Here is a 16,131-nt window from a genome sequence, read left to right as displayed (position 1 = left end):
GATAACTTTCTAAAGTCACATTATAAATGCTTTGTCTCAATTTATTTCCCAAACAGAAGTATCTTTTTTCATTATTTCTGTTCTTTCAAATCAATCAATGAATCAATTAAGCAGCAAGAGTATACTGAGCTGGCTACTATGTGCCATAGGTGATTTCCTCTGAGAAAATGAGGCCCCTCATGGTGAGCCCAGGCATCTTCCTGGCTTCAAGGAACATTAGGTCAAAAACATTCCAAACACATGATGCCTTTGGACAATCCTTCCATTCCTCAGTTCTGTAACTAGTTATTTGCAATAGAAAAAAGTAATTATAAAAGCAACATAACTACTAATTACAAGCAACTGTAAATAAGAAAAACTGAGTTCAATGAAGCATTTAATACCATGTGTTCCAGTTCAGAAATGTGGAGTTCAGGTCCTTAGTAATGTGGGAATTATGTTTTACTCCAAAAACTAAAAATCTGTGCCTGGTAGACTTAATTAAAAAAATATATTTCCCTCCCTCCCACAGGCATCTAGATTAGCAGCTGACAAACTCTTCCTATAAAAAGACAGGTAGCAAATAGGTCAGGTTTTGTGGGTTATATGGTCTCTGTCACAACCATCCAGGCCTGTTGCTGTGGCATGAAAACAGTCATAGATGATAAATAAATGAATGAATGTACTGTGACCCAATAAAACTGTGTTTTCAAAAACAGATGGTAGGCTAGATTTGGCCTGAGGGCTGCAGTTGCCCAATCCCTGATCCAGAATCTTAGATATCATATTCCCAGATTAGAAAACATAAGCACAGAAAGACCATCTACTCACTCTGATGCAAATTACTTTTTGATGAAGTCTAACCTGGTGAATGCTAGTGCTTATAAAGATGAACAGGTTGAGAATGGTAGACAGTAGCGGTAGTTACAAGGTTGTGTCTTTACCGAAATCAATCAGAAATAAACAACTGCAGAAGAACTAATGGCATTATAGAATCAGAGCACTTACCACTTTAAGACAGGAATCCGCCATTTTGCTTATCATCATCCTTCTCCAGCAGGCTCTTAACCATTATAGTTTCCCTCACATAAATTCCATGTTAGGGGTACCTGGGTGGCTCAGTTGGTTAAGTGTCCCACCATGGGTTTCAGTTCAGGCCATGATCTCATGGTTCATGAGTTTGAGCCCCACGTCAGGCTCTGCACTGACAGTCCAGAGCCTACTTGGGATTCTCTCTCTCCCTCTTTCTCTCTGCTCTTCCCCAGCTTGAACTCTCTCCCCCTCTCTCTCTCCCTGTCTCAAAAAACGAAAAAATAAAAAATAAATTTTTAATTCCATTTTGCTACAGATATCTTACAAAGCAGATATGTTACTTCCACGACAATTATGGTGACTTGTACGATGAGGTATAGATACCATTATATAAAACTATTTGCTAATTACTTTTTAGGTTATTTCTAATCATCCACCCAATTCCTAACAAAAATAATTCATTCAATGAAAAAATTTCACAGCCAAAAATTTCAAGTTTATTGATCCAAATTGAGTTCCAAATCATAATAAATTGCTTTGGGGGATCTACAGTACAAATCTATGCGACTGTCTTCCCAGTACCAGTTTCTGAGAATCAACCTCCACCCACCTGCATCATTCCCATGGTGCTGCATAACCCCACCCCAAGCCACCATTGAATGGTTGTGCATTAGCTTGCCAGGGCTGCTGTGACAAAGTTTCACAAAATAGATGGCTTAAACAACAGAAACATATTGTCTCATAGTTCTGGAGGCTACAAGTTTAAGATAAAGGTGTCAGCAGGGTTGGTGCTTCCTGAGGCTGTGAGGGAGAATCTGTTTCATGCCTCTCCCTTTTGGTGGTTTGCTGGCAATCTCTGTCATTCCTTGGTTTATAAATATATCACTCCATCTCTGCTTTCATGTTCATATGGTGCTCTCCCTATATGCTCATTTTTCTCTGTGTCCAAATTTCCCCTTTTTGTAAGGACACTAGTCCTGTTGGATTAGAATCCATCCTGATGACCTCATCTTAACTAGATTATCTGCAAAGACCTTATTTCCAAATAAAGTCACATTCACAGGTGCTGGGGATAAGGACTTCAATATCTTTTATGGGGACACAATTCAACCCATAACAGGTCCTAAGGTTTCCCAAGCTGAGCCAACAAGAATCCTTTCTGGAGATCCTTAGAAATAAAATTTAAACAGTCCAGAGGGCTGAAGGGGTCATTTGTAAAACTCAAGAGCTATTAGCAAGCATGTTTTCTACCACACAGAAAAATCTCAGCAGGAGGAAGAGATAAACTAACATGCACAAGAAATGAAAAACATGGAATTGTGATGGCATTTGAATCTCTAGTGCCAGCTGCATCTATGGCTCAACCTCAAACCCATCTATATGTCTATATCTACATATCTATATGTCTATATATCTATATCTGGTTCTGGGTGTGAAAATTCTTGTTCTCAAATTGGAACTATCATATTTCATGTGACAATATATTTTAATAGAGTTCCAGGCTTGAGTAGAAGGTAGCTTCATCCTAGGATTTAGGTGTATCTGGACGTACCTACAGAACTTGTGGGACATGAATTCTAGAGGATTATTTATTTGAGAAGTGAGAAGCCTTCGGGAAAAGAATTCATCTCAAGGGCAGAGAAAATCCAAGACTAATCAGATAAAAGTGCTCACTAACACTTTTCATCCAGGTCAGCCCCATAGAGTCCTGAATATGGTGAAGGATACAAACTAAAAAAAGGCATTTCATTAACTAAACTCTCCATGGGTCATTGAGAGTACTGATCAACCTCATTATCACTGTTGGTGGCTTTGGGCACCAGCAGGACAATGCAGCCATCAGCTACCCACGTTGAACAACAACAACATTGAGCAGCCAAACTATGATGACAAGATTTGAACACCAGTGTCTTTATGAATAGGTATGACATTTTTGCCACCTGTAGTGTCACCATCACAGTGAGCCCAGGAGAGAGGAAAGGGAATACTCCCCGTGGTAGTCAGGAGAACTAGTTCTAAACATTTCCAAGGGATGCCCAGGACTGTTGGGAGAAATGTATGAGGACTGGAATTCTACCAAGAAGAAAGGAAAAAAAAAAAAAACAAAACAAAAACGGAGAAGTACTGTTTTATGGCTATTACTGTCATCTTACTTTTGTCCCTGGGTTCGTTTAATGCAGGCAACAAGAGTTGATGGGGGAAAATATACATATTTTTCTAAGAAATAGTGAGATAATTTTTTTAACATTTTCAACTAATCTAGAGCACTTATGCCCTTACTAGTTTCTTATATATTCTCATTGTATTGTAAAATAATTTTAGCATCTAATTATACAAAAAAACAAAGTCACAATGGTATTTATTAAGGTTTCATTTGAATGTACCATAGGTTTCAAAGGTAAGATCTAAATCAGAAAATCTGCAATGGCACATTTTGACCTTCTGTTTGTTTTTGTTACAAAAGACTACAAAAGAATTCTTTTAAAAATTATAACCAAAATATAAGTCATAAGCCCAATATTTAGGTTATAATAAAATATTGTCTTTCAATGTAAAACCATACAGTAAAATGTCATATAACTAAAATTCATCATTTTAATTCTCCTCAAAATTGCACTTACATTAGTAAGCAACACATTTATTTTCTTACTTTAAACATTCTTTTTTTTTTGAGAGAGAGAGAGAGTGCAAGCAGGGGAATGGGGAGAGGGAGAGGGAGGGAGGGAGGGAGGGAGAGAGAGAGAGAGAGAGAGAGAGAGAGAGAGAGAGAGAGAATCCTAAGCAGGCCGCATGCCCAGCACAGACCCCATCGTTGGGCTAGATCTCACAGCCGTGAGATCATGACTTGAGCTGAAGTCAAGAGTCAGGCACTTAACTGACTGAGCCACCCAACACTCTCATTTTTTATACATTTATAAAATCTATAGTATTTTAATAACACTTCAGGTTGAATATGAGATCTTGTTGACACATCATACTGGAATTTTATTATTATAAGAATTGAAGGAACCGTCAAAAGTTATCTGGTTTAGGACTTAACCTCCAATATAGAGTCATTAAATTTCAACTCCCCAGTGTATCTGCAGAATACGAGAGCCGCCATTTTTTTTAAAAACACATGTTTTGTGTTGTTTTGATTTATTCAGTAATTTCCAGGGTCAAGAAAATTTGGAAAAGTCTTGGTTAATCTTCAACAGTCTTCAAAGCTGATCTTCAGATAATCTATTCTTCGGAAATATAAATTATTCTATTTGCCCAAATTTCTAGCCACGGAAGGTTCATGTAGGGAATGGACTAACGTTTGGCAGGGAATAGCATTCCTTGTCTGGAAAAACCACATGACAGGTGCAGGGCCAAGGATGTCCTTGTAAGGCAGAGCAGACATCCCCCTCAGCTCGTTCCTTCCAGACTACTGAAAGAGATGGGCAAGTAGGTATTGCCAGTACAGAAGGCCTTCTCCCATTCCTGTGCACAAGCCTCACCTTTAACTTTGTTTCACAGAGTTGAATATAAAATCGTATCAATCAATAAAATTGTGGTTATCAACTTAAAACTACACCATACACTCTAGCAATAGTATTGTTTTGTATTGTAAATTATTCAGAAGAGAATTTCTGGAAACTGTGGATTTAAAAATAATAATAATAAAGTACACTGAGGCAAAAAAAATCGAAATCTTTATTTAAATTACAAAGTGGATCATGACCATACTCTTCAAACAAACAAAGGGCTGTTTGTGGGACAGTTAAGTGCATTAGAGAAAAATCTATTTGTGTTTCTTGCCATAGGAACTTGATGTTTTGAAAGTTGAATAGACATTTTCTCAAATGTTTCACTTATTTCCATACCTCATAAGCATGACTCCTGTACAGAACAACACTTGTCAATTGATTATCAACAACTGATAACATGAAACCACTGTGTAAAAATGTGGTTAGAAGCTATCAAGAAAACATGAAAAATAATCTTCCTATTTTTCAGTTTTATATAAGAAGAAAGCATGTGATTAACAAAATAATGTATTTTAAAATAACCAGAGTATTGGGGCACCTGGGTGGCTCAGTCGGTTAAATGGCTGACTTTGGCTTAGGTCATGATCTCGCAGTCCGTGGGTTCAAGCCCCACATCGGGCTCTGTGCTGACAGCTCAGAGCCTGGAGGCTGCTTCGGATTCTGTGTCTCCCTCTCTTTCTGCCTCTCTCCCACTCATGCTCTGTCTCTCTTACTCTCAAAAATAAATAAACATAAAAAAAGAAAATTAAAAAAAATAACCATAATATTGTTGAGACAACTGAGTCCATCAGTGGTTGTTTAAGAATATAGTATAAGATTTTTTTAAATGAGGATCTTCTAAAATCAGGTATTTTATTATATGAAGAGTTGAACCTACAGAATCTTATGTCATAATTTAAAATCGCCTTCTAATTTCTGAAGCCCTCTCTCTACCTAGAAGAGTAGGAGCGATAGATCAACTAGAAGGATCAATTGGAAGAGGCCCAGTGAGAAAATAGAAAATTCAGAGAGAAATTTTAAGCAGATTTTTAAAAATAAGGAAGGCTTCTAGAGAGAAGAGAATAGAAAACAAAGAGGAAGAAAAAGAAAGAGGATAGAGTACAATAGTAAAGATTAAAAATAGAGTTTTATCCAAATACATGTTGTCTTAATTCTTTTTCCTTCTGAAGAAGGAGGAGGAGGAGGAGGAGAAGAAGAAAGAAAAAGAAACTATTTTGAATAAAAAGTTGGCCACATTATGTAAAACACAAACTATAACCACTCAAGAATTACAGAACTGAAACTTTTCTGTCACCAAAGTAACCCTTCTGCTTCACAGTAATATGCCCTGTGAGGCATTTCTGGAACACAGTGAACACCCTATCTGCTATCTGATCTGCTATGTGATCCCATGGCTCACTTCCTGCTCCTTCCATCGTTTCATGGCCCATGTCTACAGGGGAATATACTAGACGCTCCTGGGTCTAGTACTGGAAGTAAAGCTTCCAGAGTAGACTATTCCTGGTCTACAGGTACCATAGGGAGAAAAGGGGAGTTCTGTACTCATCAGAGTGTAGTGAGTAATGTAGGCAAGTGTCAGTGATGGAGGCTAAAGCCTTGGTCTCAAAGAAATATCCCCAGATAACCTACTAATTAAAAAAGAGGAAGTTTATCCTTACAATGGAGAAATCTGGTAGTCACCGTCTTAATTGAGTAATCAAACTAAGCCTCACTACCAGTGAAGCACCCTGACATTCACCTCTGTACTGTTCCTGCCAAAAATATTTTAGCCTAAATCTAGTTGTGAGGAAACAATTAAACAAATAGGGAATTTGGGACACTGTTCATGACAAGTGACCTGACTTTCAAAAAAGATAGCACCACGAAAAACAAAAACTAGGGAGACTGTTCTGTGACAAGAGATGAAGGACACAATATTCAAGTGTTATGCATGATCCCTAAATTGGTTCCTAGATAGAAAAAAAAATAGAGCTATAAAAATATTGGGGGGCAGATATGGAAATATAAATATAGATGTTATATGATATTATTTCTTAGGTGTGAAAGATTTGTTATGTGAGAGAATGTTCTCATTGTTAAGAAATGGAGGTTAAATACATTCGGAGGTGACAGGATGTCTGCAATTTATGTTTCGAAACAGGTCACCAAAAACTCTGTGTGTGTGTGTGTGTGTGTGTGTGTGTGTGTGTGTGTTTAAGGCATAAATCACATGGGGCAAAAATGACAATTGGATAAAGGAGGTAAAGGGTATACAAGTGTCCATTGCACTATCCTAAAATTTTTGTAGGTTTAAAAATGTTCTAAGTAAAAAGTTGGACAGCAGGGAAATTGTTGGCCTTGAAATCAGAGAACCTAGAATCTCAAACTGTGTTTTCACCTTTGGCAAGCCATTCTGAGCATGAGAAGGATAAACTCACTGATCTACCCTATAAGATAGTTGTGAGGATGAACAATGTTCACAAAGGGTTATTTGTAAACTACAAAGCACTTCAGGGTTCTTACCCTTGCATCTAAGGATAGAAGCAGGGTTCCATGAATTTGGAATGCAGAAAAATAACTACACCTTTACTTTCTATAGACTCTAACTGAACTGTAACATTTCCTCCGATTTATACACATAAGCATGAGTTAACATGTCACGTGTCTACTGCATGGTAAGAACTCGACACACATTAGCTCTGTTATCATTAGGTTAATTCTTTTAAGTTGCACCATTGAAGGTCATGAGAAGTATGAGTCAGTCATGGAGCTCTTACAATCATTTATCCGCTATTTCCTTCCACATCCAAAAAAGACACACCTACTCTGAGCCAATACTATGGGACAGATGCTGTATCACTGACTCATGCTTTCCATGGCTCTCATTTGTGCAACTTAAAAAAAACAAATTGTAGTGATAACAGAGTTAACTCAGTGTATCCAAAACGGAACTCCTGGTCTCCCCACCGGGACTAAAAAAAGATCTGTTCACTCAAAGCCTCTCCCATAATGGTGTTCCGTCTGTCCAGGTGCTCGGGTCAAACACGCTGGGGTCATCCTTGACTCCTCTTTTTTCCACTCCACCTCTGCTTCTGCAGGAAATTCTGTTGACTCTCACTTTATGTTATTTATTTATTTATTTATTTTATTTTTATTTTATTTTTATTTTTATTTTTAGAGACAGAGAGAGTATGTGATGGGGGGACAGGGGCAGAGGGAGTGAAAGAGAGACTCTTAAGCAGGCTCCTCACTCAGCACAGAGCCCGACATGGGGCTCGATGCCATGACCCTGGGTTCATGACCCGTGGCTCTCACTTTAAAACACATCTAAAAGGGGCACCTGGGTGGCTCAGTTGGTTAAGCACGGGACTCTTGGTTTCCGCTCAGGTCATGATCTCTTGGTTCGTGGGATGGAGCCCTGTGTCGGGCTCTGAGCTGACAACACGGAGCCTGCTTACGATTCTGTCTCTCTCCTCTCTCTCTGCCCCTTCCCCACTCATGTGCCCTCATTAATTAATTAACTTTTAAAAATTAAAAAAAAAAATAGATCTAAAAATCTAGCCACGTCCCACCACTTCCACCACTACTGCTCTGGCCAAAGCCATCGTCACCTCTCCCCAAGACACTAATGCAATGGCCTCCTAACAGGTCCCCTCGCACCCTTGCATCTGTTCTCCCTCTGTAGCATTATCCTTTCAAATATGTTACATCATGTCATTCCTCTCCTTAAAATCTTGTCTTGGTTTCAATTTTCCTCAGAGTAAAAACCAAAGTCTTCCAAATGGTCTCCCTCACTTCTGTGACCTTGACTCCTAACACTCTCCCACCACCCCTACTCAGTCACTCACACTGTCCTAGATACACTGGCTTCCTCCTGGTCCCTTCAACCAGGCATGCTCCCACCTTGGGACTTCTGTACTGGCTGTTCCCACTGCCTTGGAATGCTTTATTCCCAGATATTCATGTGGCTAGTTCCATCACCTCCATGTCTCTGTTCAAGTCACCTCCTTAGTAAAGTCTACTCTGATGATCCTACTTAAAATAGCAACCTACCTCATGTTGCCTCATGGCCCTCTTCTGTTGTTTGTGCCTATGGTACTTATCACCTTCTAGCATATGGATAATTTAATTGTATGTGATCCATCTCTCCCTGCTGGATTATAAGCTCCATAGAGACAAAGATTTTTTTTTGTTTGTTTACTCATACATTTCTTAAAGTTATATATGCATTTATTTATTTTTATTGGGTCTTTTCAATTTTTACTGTGGTAAATCCACGTAACACACAATTTATTGTTGTAACCATTTTTAAATGTACAGTTCAGTCCTACTAAACACCTTCATGTTGTTACACAGTCATTGCTAACCTCAAATAAAAGAAGGTCAAAAGGTTTAGAATCCATCCTTGGATACCTGTTAATAGTAGTGAGGAAGAAAACTGTTTAGAAAGACATAGGATTATGTCACTCAAATTTACTTCCTCCCTGCCTCTAGGAAATTGTCCAGATTCTTTGGCAGAAATTCTCATAAGCTAAGCGTCAGGCTATACTGAGGTTCAGCACAGAGCTATGACCAGTAGTGAGGAGGGACCCCTCCACATCTCTGTGAGAACAGAGGCCTCGCAGCGGGGTGAGGGCAGAGGTAGAAGGACCAGGGCCAGCTGGGAATGAGATCTGCCATGGGAGCAAATCCCAAACAGCCACTGTCGAGAAGGCATGAGCCAAGACAGGTGGGAAGATTGAGAGGTCTGAGAGCTTACATAAGTGGACTTATAAGTTAAACCCTGGAAACCCCTTAAGTATCCCTCCTACTCTCCAGCGGCCATTATTCCAAGGAAAGAGGAGGCACAGTTAGATCAATTCGATGAATTGTCTCTATTTTGAATTAAAGTTGCAGTCGCAAAATGTGTCCTGGAAGGTCTACGTGTCCTAACTCACAGATATTCTGTATTCCAAAATTTCACACTGGTTGAATCTTTCATCAAACTGTGGGTTAAGTCTCTCCATATGATTAGATCTGAAAAGTTAAAACTGACTTCCGATGGCTTTTGAACAAAGTGATACAGTCTCCTTCATGTCCCAGACCCTTGTTCCTTGTCCAGTGCCTCTATTTTTAAAAGCTTCTCTTGTGACTCCTAGATGAAAAGCTGTAGGATTTTAGAGGGTAAAGGAGTAGATTACGTGGTGATAGAAAAATGTTTCTGCTCTCATAGGCTCTTTCAACTGGCCACAGCCCAATCTCAAGCAGTGCACAAAGGTTCAGAACCTGAACACCATGGAGCCCAGGAAATTCATCCAGCATCTCCTTCTTTCAACTGCTTCAAACCTTCTGAAAGATCGATGCCTCTTCTTACTTAGAATTTGGTGTATCTTCTAACTGCTTACCGATTATCTCTGGAAGACACTTATCTCTAGAGTTTCTCCTTTATCTTTGAGGACAGCGGCCTATACCCCGCAATTATGTAGCTAAGTAGGTTTTAGGCTTTGCAAAAAATCAGGAAACTTCTCTAAGATTTAACATTTAATTTGTAAAATGAGGAAATTCAACTAGATCAGCGTTTACCGTATTGTATCCTAAGGACACAGCGGTTTTGTGAGATGATTAACACAGATATGTCACAGAACAAGGTTACCACAGTAAACGAAACTCAGTGTATATTTTACACTTACAGCACATCAGTTTGGACCAGGCTCGGCGGTAGCCTAGTGTTCAGTAAATAGCTCCTTCCCATATTGCGTCGTGCAACCCTAAAGCAATCACAGTCTATCCCCCGGCGCACATTGCCACCCCAATCAAACCAGTTTCTGTTAATAAGGGAGAAAGGAGGTTGGAGTGGGTGTAAATAGAGGCAACCAGCAACGACTGATATTGCTGACATTATTATTGATTATCTTGAATTGTCAACTAAAAGTGAAATTAGGTGGTGTCTGTTTAAGAATGCAGGGAAGCCCACAAACTATTTTAAAAGTATGCTGTACAAACTAAAGAGTGTTTTGTGTTCTTCAGAACACCCAGCATAACAGATGGACTCATGTCCCCAGACTGTACTCATTTAATAAATGTTCACTGACAGCCTTACAGTATGTTTTCAATTCCTTCAATGGCCTTTCTCTGTGACCTCTGGGTCTTTGCACATGCTATCTCCTCTGAATGGAATAATGTCCCCTCTAGTCCCACCTTCCCATCCCTAAGTGTGGCCAACTCTAATTCATCTTTCAAGTTTAATATTAAATGTTATTGCCTCAGGAAAACCTTTTTCTAACCCTGTATAATTATATTATATATTTTCATGGCTGCCTGTCATCCACCTATCATTATCCTCATTGTACATTACTATAATTATTTCTTTTATTATCCATCTCCCTCACTATATTGTATGCCCCACAAGGTCTAAGATCATGTCTGTCTTACTCTTCCCGTAAGCGGCCTGAGGTGATCTCTGAAAATGGTTCACTATTCCCTTGACCCAGAAAACCCTACAAAGTCATGCAAATCAAGAGGTCAAATCTTCACGTTCACTTTAAGAACACACATGAAACTGCCCAGGCCATCAAGGGTATGCATATGGGAAAAGCCACCAAGTATCTGAAAGATGTCACTTTGCAGAAGCCACACGTGCCATTCTGTCACTACAATGGTGGAAGTTGGCAGGTGTTCCCCGGCCCAACAGTGGGCCTGGACACAGGGTCGGTGGCCCATAGAGAGTACTGAATTTTTGCTGCACATGCTTAAACATGCAGAGAGTAGAGCTGAACTTAAGGGTTTAAGCATGATTTTCTGGTCATAGAGCACATCCAGGTGAACAAAGCCCCCAGTATGCATCATAGAACTTACAGGCCTTGGGGTGCCTGGGTGACTCAGTTTGTTAAGCATCCAACTTTGGCTCAGGTCATGATCTCACAGTTGATGGGTTCGAGCCCCATGTCACACTCTGTGCTGGAGCCTGCTTCACATTCTGTGTCTCCCTCTCTCTCTGCCCCTCCCCTGCTTTCTCTCTCTCTCTCTCTCTCGCTCTCTCTCTCAAAAATAAATAAACATTAAAAAATGTTTTAAGTAAAAAAAAAGAACTTACAGGGCTCATGGTTAACCCCTACATGAGCCTTCCCTGCCACATTAAGATGATCCTTATTGAAAAAGAGAAGATTGTTCCTAAACCAGAAGAGGAGATTGCACAAAAGAAAAAGATATCCCAGAAGAAACTGAAGAAACAAAAACTTAGGGCCCAGGAGGAAATTCTGCATAAAATAAATGCAAATAAAAGTAAAAAAAAATCATGTCTGTTTTTGTACAGTAGGGTGTAGCAAACTGCATGTCCAATGTTAAATATATGCATTCAAATGGATAAATGAAAATACTGTGTAAACTGTGAAAAAAGAAAGTTGAAGACAGGCCTAACATAACTAATAGTACAATGTGGCTAAGGATACTACAGAAACATGAACAAGATGCCAAAGAATACAAAAAAAAGTGAGTTTAGCCTGAGTTTAAAAAATGTGTTCACCAGGTAGTCAAGATGGGCAAGAGCATTTCAAACAGAAGGGGCAATAATCTCTGGCAAAACAAAACAAAACAAAGCCCTAATAAAATCCTGAATCAAGGCAATTGTAGTAAAGAGAGTGATTGGAAATTCAATATGTACTTTTAAAGTAGAATCAACAAGATTCGTTGAGAGATTGGTTGTGCATGTTGAGGACACAGAAGGTGTTCAAGATGACTTCTACATTTGTACCTTAGGTGACTAGGTTGGTAATAATACCATTTGTTAAGTAGAGGTTAAACTAGAAGTAAATGTTTCCGCAGACTACAAAGTTAGCTAAGCTTAGTAGACACAGTTTTAGGATTGGGAAAACTTTGGGGAATAGGTGATAAGAAACCAGAAGTTTTAAGGAGAAGATATATTTGGCAGAATCTATTAAACATAGAAGATAGTTGAAAACATGGGCACAGATGACATCAGGCTCCACTTAATGAACATCTGCAAAAATGTGGCATGACTATAACGTAATACAATTGCTTCTTTGGAAAAAAAAAAAAAAACAGTATTGCTTAAACATCCAAATGAATGATGCTTCTTTCAAATGAGTCACCTCGGGAGGCCCTGCACTCGTGCTGGCTTTGCTTCTACTATTGCTAAAAATATTTTCAACTTTCCTTTTTTGGGCCATCCTTTAAAAAGTGAACAAGATATTCTTTTGAATATCCTCAGTATTGGCAAGTCTTCATTGTTTCAGGATAAATTGGATGGGGAGGGAGCAACAAAAATTCAGGGCCAAGTCTGATGAATAAGGGGAATGAATGATCATATTATATAAAATCATTTTGGCTCAAAAGAGAGGAGCAGCAAGGTGCAAGGAAGATTCTTCTTTGACTAATAACTGCACCTTAAAACAATTTTAATTCAACAAATATTTCCTGCAGTGTCTGTGGGCCAGGCCCTGTGCTCCTACTTGCACAATAGCAAAAAGGAAGCTCCTGCTGTGTTTTGAGCAAGAACACATTTGAATAAGCATCATTTGAATAAGTATCCAGTTTCCACAGTTGACTCCTTTGAAAAACATACTACTTAAAGAAGTATTCTATCTTCCTGACTTCTATATGGAAGCCTCTTGCTTGTGCCTCCAAAGCTTCAGATGCATATCTTTTTGACAGCGTATTCGTATGATGATGTTATTAGCTCTACATATCTGCGTGCCTCACGAGACATTACAGTTAGCTCATTCAACACTAAGCACAGTGCCTGACACAATGCCTGGCTCATAATTGCCTCTTCGTTGAATGGGTGGATGGATTAATGAGTGAGTGCATAATTTTAAAACTTCAAATTTCTGCTCAAATGAACTGTCCTCAGAGAGTCTCTTCCTAATTAACCTACCTAAATATCTAAACACACCTATCCCTGTCAGTCTCTGTCTTGTTATTCTATGTTTTCTCCAGAGTATTTATATATATCTGAAATTGTATACGCACTTATCTGTTCATGTTTTGTGCGTTGCCCTCAGTAGAATGTGACCTTTGTGAGAATAGTAGCCTCGCCTAGGTTGTTCACAGACACGCCCCACCATGCCCAGAACAGTTGCTGGTATGATAGTTTCTTTTTAAATAAATAAATGCATGCTTCAGGTATACATTACGATGTAATAAATTACCCCAAAACTTAGTGGCTTAAAACAACAATCATTTTATTATGATTTTGTGTGTCGGGAATTAGGGCAGGGCTCAGCTAGGAGATTCTTCTGGCAACTGAGGACCTTTGGTGATAGTTAGCTGGTGGATGGGTTGGCCTGGGGCATCAAAGACCGCTTTACTTACTCTTCTGACTCTTGGCAGCAATGACTGGAAGATTGGGCTCATATGAGGTATGATGACTGGAGTCCCTACACATGACCTCTCCTACGTGGAGGTGCCAAGTCAGTCAGGCTTCTTACTTGGTAGTTGAGAGTTTCCAAAGTGAGCATTCAAAGAGATACAGCAGAAGATGCAAGACTTCCTATCACGTAGCTTTGAAAGTCCCATTCTATCATATTCTATTCATCAATTATACTGCTAAGCCTCACCTCTGTTCAAGAGAAGGAGAACTAGACTCCATCTCTCAAAGAGAGACATAGCAAGGAATTTATGGCCATGTTTTCATCTTCTATATTGCATGAGGGAAAGAAATTGATATGTAAAATTGGGTAGGGATCTAAAACAAAACACTGATTGCTAAATGAACAACACATAAGTAGCCAAGAAGAGATTACAACCCAGAATTCTTTTCTCTACTTATAACAAGACTGATTCTTATAGAAAGATCAAACTCCTGGAAAACAGCATCTGTTAAACTTTGCTATGTATTGACGACTCTGCTGAGGAATTTATATGCATTCTTATTTAGTCCTCACACACCACACTACTGAGTGGATATTATTGTAATCACCTCATTTTTGCAGATGAAAAAACTGAGACATCAAGTAATTGGTCAAGATTATACAGTTAGGGGCGCTGGGTGGTTCAGTTGGTTGAGCATCTGACTCTCGATTTTGGCTCAGGTCACGATCCCAGGGTGGTGGGATTGAGCCCCATGTTGGGCTCTTTGTGAAGGGCAGAGCCTGTATAAAATGCTCTCTCCCTCTCTCTCTGCCCCTCTCCCCTATTCGTGCACCCTCTCTGTCTAAAATAAAAAAATAAAATTTTAATTAAAAAAAAAGAATACACAATTGGTGAGTGACAGGAACCCAAGTAGTTCGACCCCAGAGTCCATATTCTTATCCCTGAAACTATGGGGCTCTTGAAGTAGGAATCATAATGTATTGCAAGACTGATATTTCTCCCTAAGAATGAGCAGGAGGGTACTATTTTAAGAAAGTGAAAAGAATGTGAACTTTAGAATCAGCCATGTCATAACCCTACCTCTTCTCAACAATAACTGTGCAACTCTGGACAAGTTATTTAACCCTAATCACTCATCTATAAAATAGGGCTGATGAGATCTAGCTTGTAGGATACAGTGAAGATGAAAGTGAATATTTTAAAGTACCTAGAATAGAGCCATCACTTAGAAAGACTTTAAAAGTGTTAGTTCCTTTCTCAGCTACATAAGGAGTGCCCTACTTCTAGGGAGAATCAATTCCATCGTGTGTTGCAATTTTTCAGAATTTCTCTTGGCATAATTAAATATTTATACTGAGAGGAAAAAAAAAAAGAGAGACTCCAGCAATTGAGATTTATCTATTTCCCTTAGCCAGTGCAGTTTCTGCCCTATCTAGTGTGGACAGTAGAATCAATTCCAGCAGAAGCAAGGTTACCACTGACAAAGTAGTAGGGAGATGTCAACACAATTTTTCATTGGTAATAGAAATAGTTTTGAAAAGGCTTACTTTTTAGTTAAAATTAGAATTAGAATGGCCTATAAAATAATATTGGAAAGAAAAAATGCTCTAGATTTAGTATCTAGTTCCAGGTTCTACTAAGTCTCACAGGGGGAGAAATGGTGATATTAAAGGCATCAACAATTCCAACTTTTGCAGTCTCACCATGATGGTTAGCACAACTATATTTTATTACTAATGGTAGACAGCCGCAGTTTTGTAAGAAAATTTTCTTCTCTGCAGCTAAAAGCACAAGATTGGCACTCAGCCACTTAACAATTATTATATATAATAATTTACACTGCTATTTTAAGGCTTACCTTAGCTACTTGCTTGATGACAAAGAATATCAATCACATTTACCATGCTCAAATTCTGTAGTCTCTGAAAAACTTTGGGAAGTAAGCTTGAGGGCAAGCACACAGCCCAAGTACACAGAATGTAAGTGCACCATTAGAGTACAGAAGAAAAAGGGCAGCTTGTGGTAACCTATGTAAAAAGCTTGTAACTGTTAGAAAAATCAGGAGGGAAAGTAGCTGGAGGTCAAGTGCAGAATAGTTCATCATAGAAGCCTGGACAAATACATAGCAAATACAAAAGATGAAAACATTCTCAAACTCTAATAATGCTATATTGACAAGTACCTCGTTTGAAGACCAGAGCTGTTTATTAGCGTATGTTTTATAATGGCCTAAATTATAAAAATTGACTTTTGAATCTTGGAGTAGGAAGATTACTCGAAAGCGGTAGGCTATGATAATTGTAGAAGTAAGAGAAATGGG

Source organism: Lynx canadensis, chromosome B4, assembly GCF_007474595.2.
Source record: "Lynx canadensis isolate LIC74 chromosome B4, mLynCan4.pri.v2, whole genome shotgun sequence".
In the NCBI taxonomy this organism is placed as follows: Eukaryota; Metazoa; Chordata; class Mammalia; order Carnivora; family Felidae; genus Lynx; species Lynx canadensis.
Note: the sequence above shows the minus strand (reverse complement) of the source record.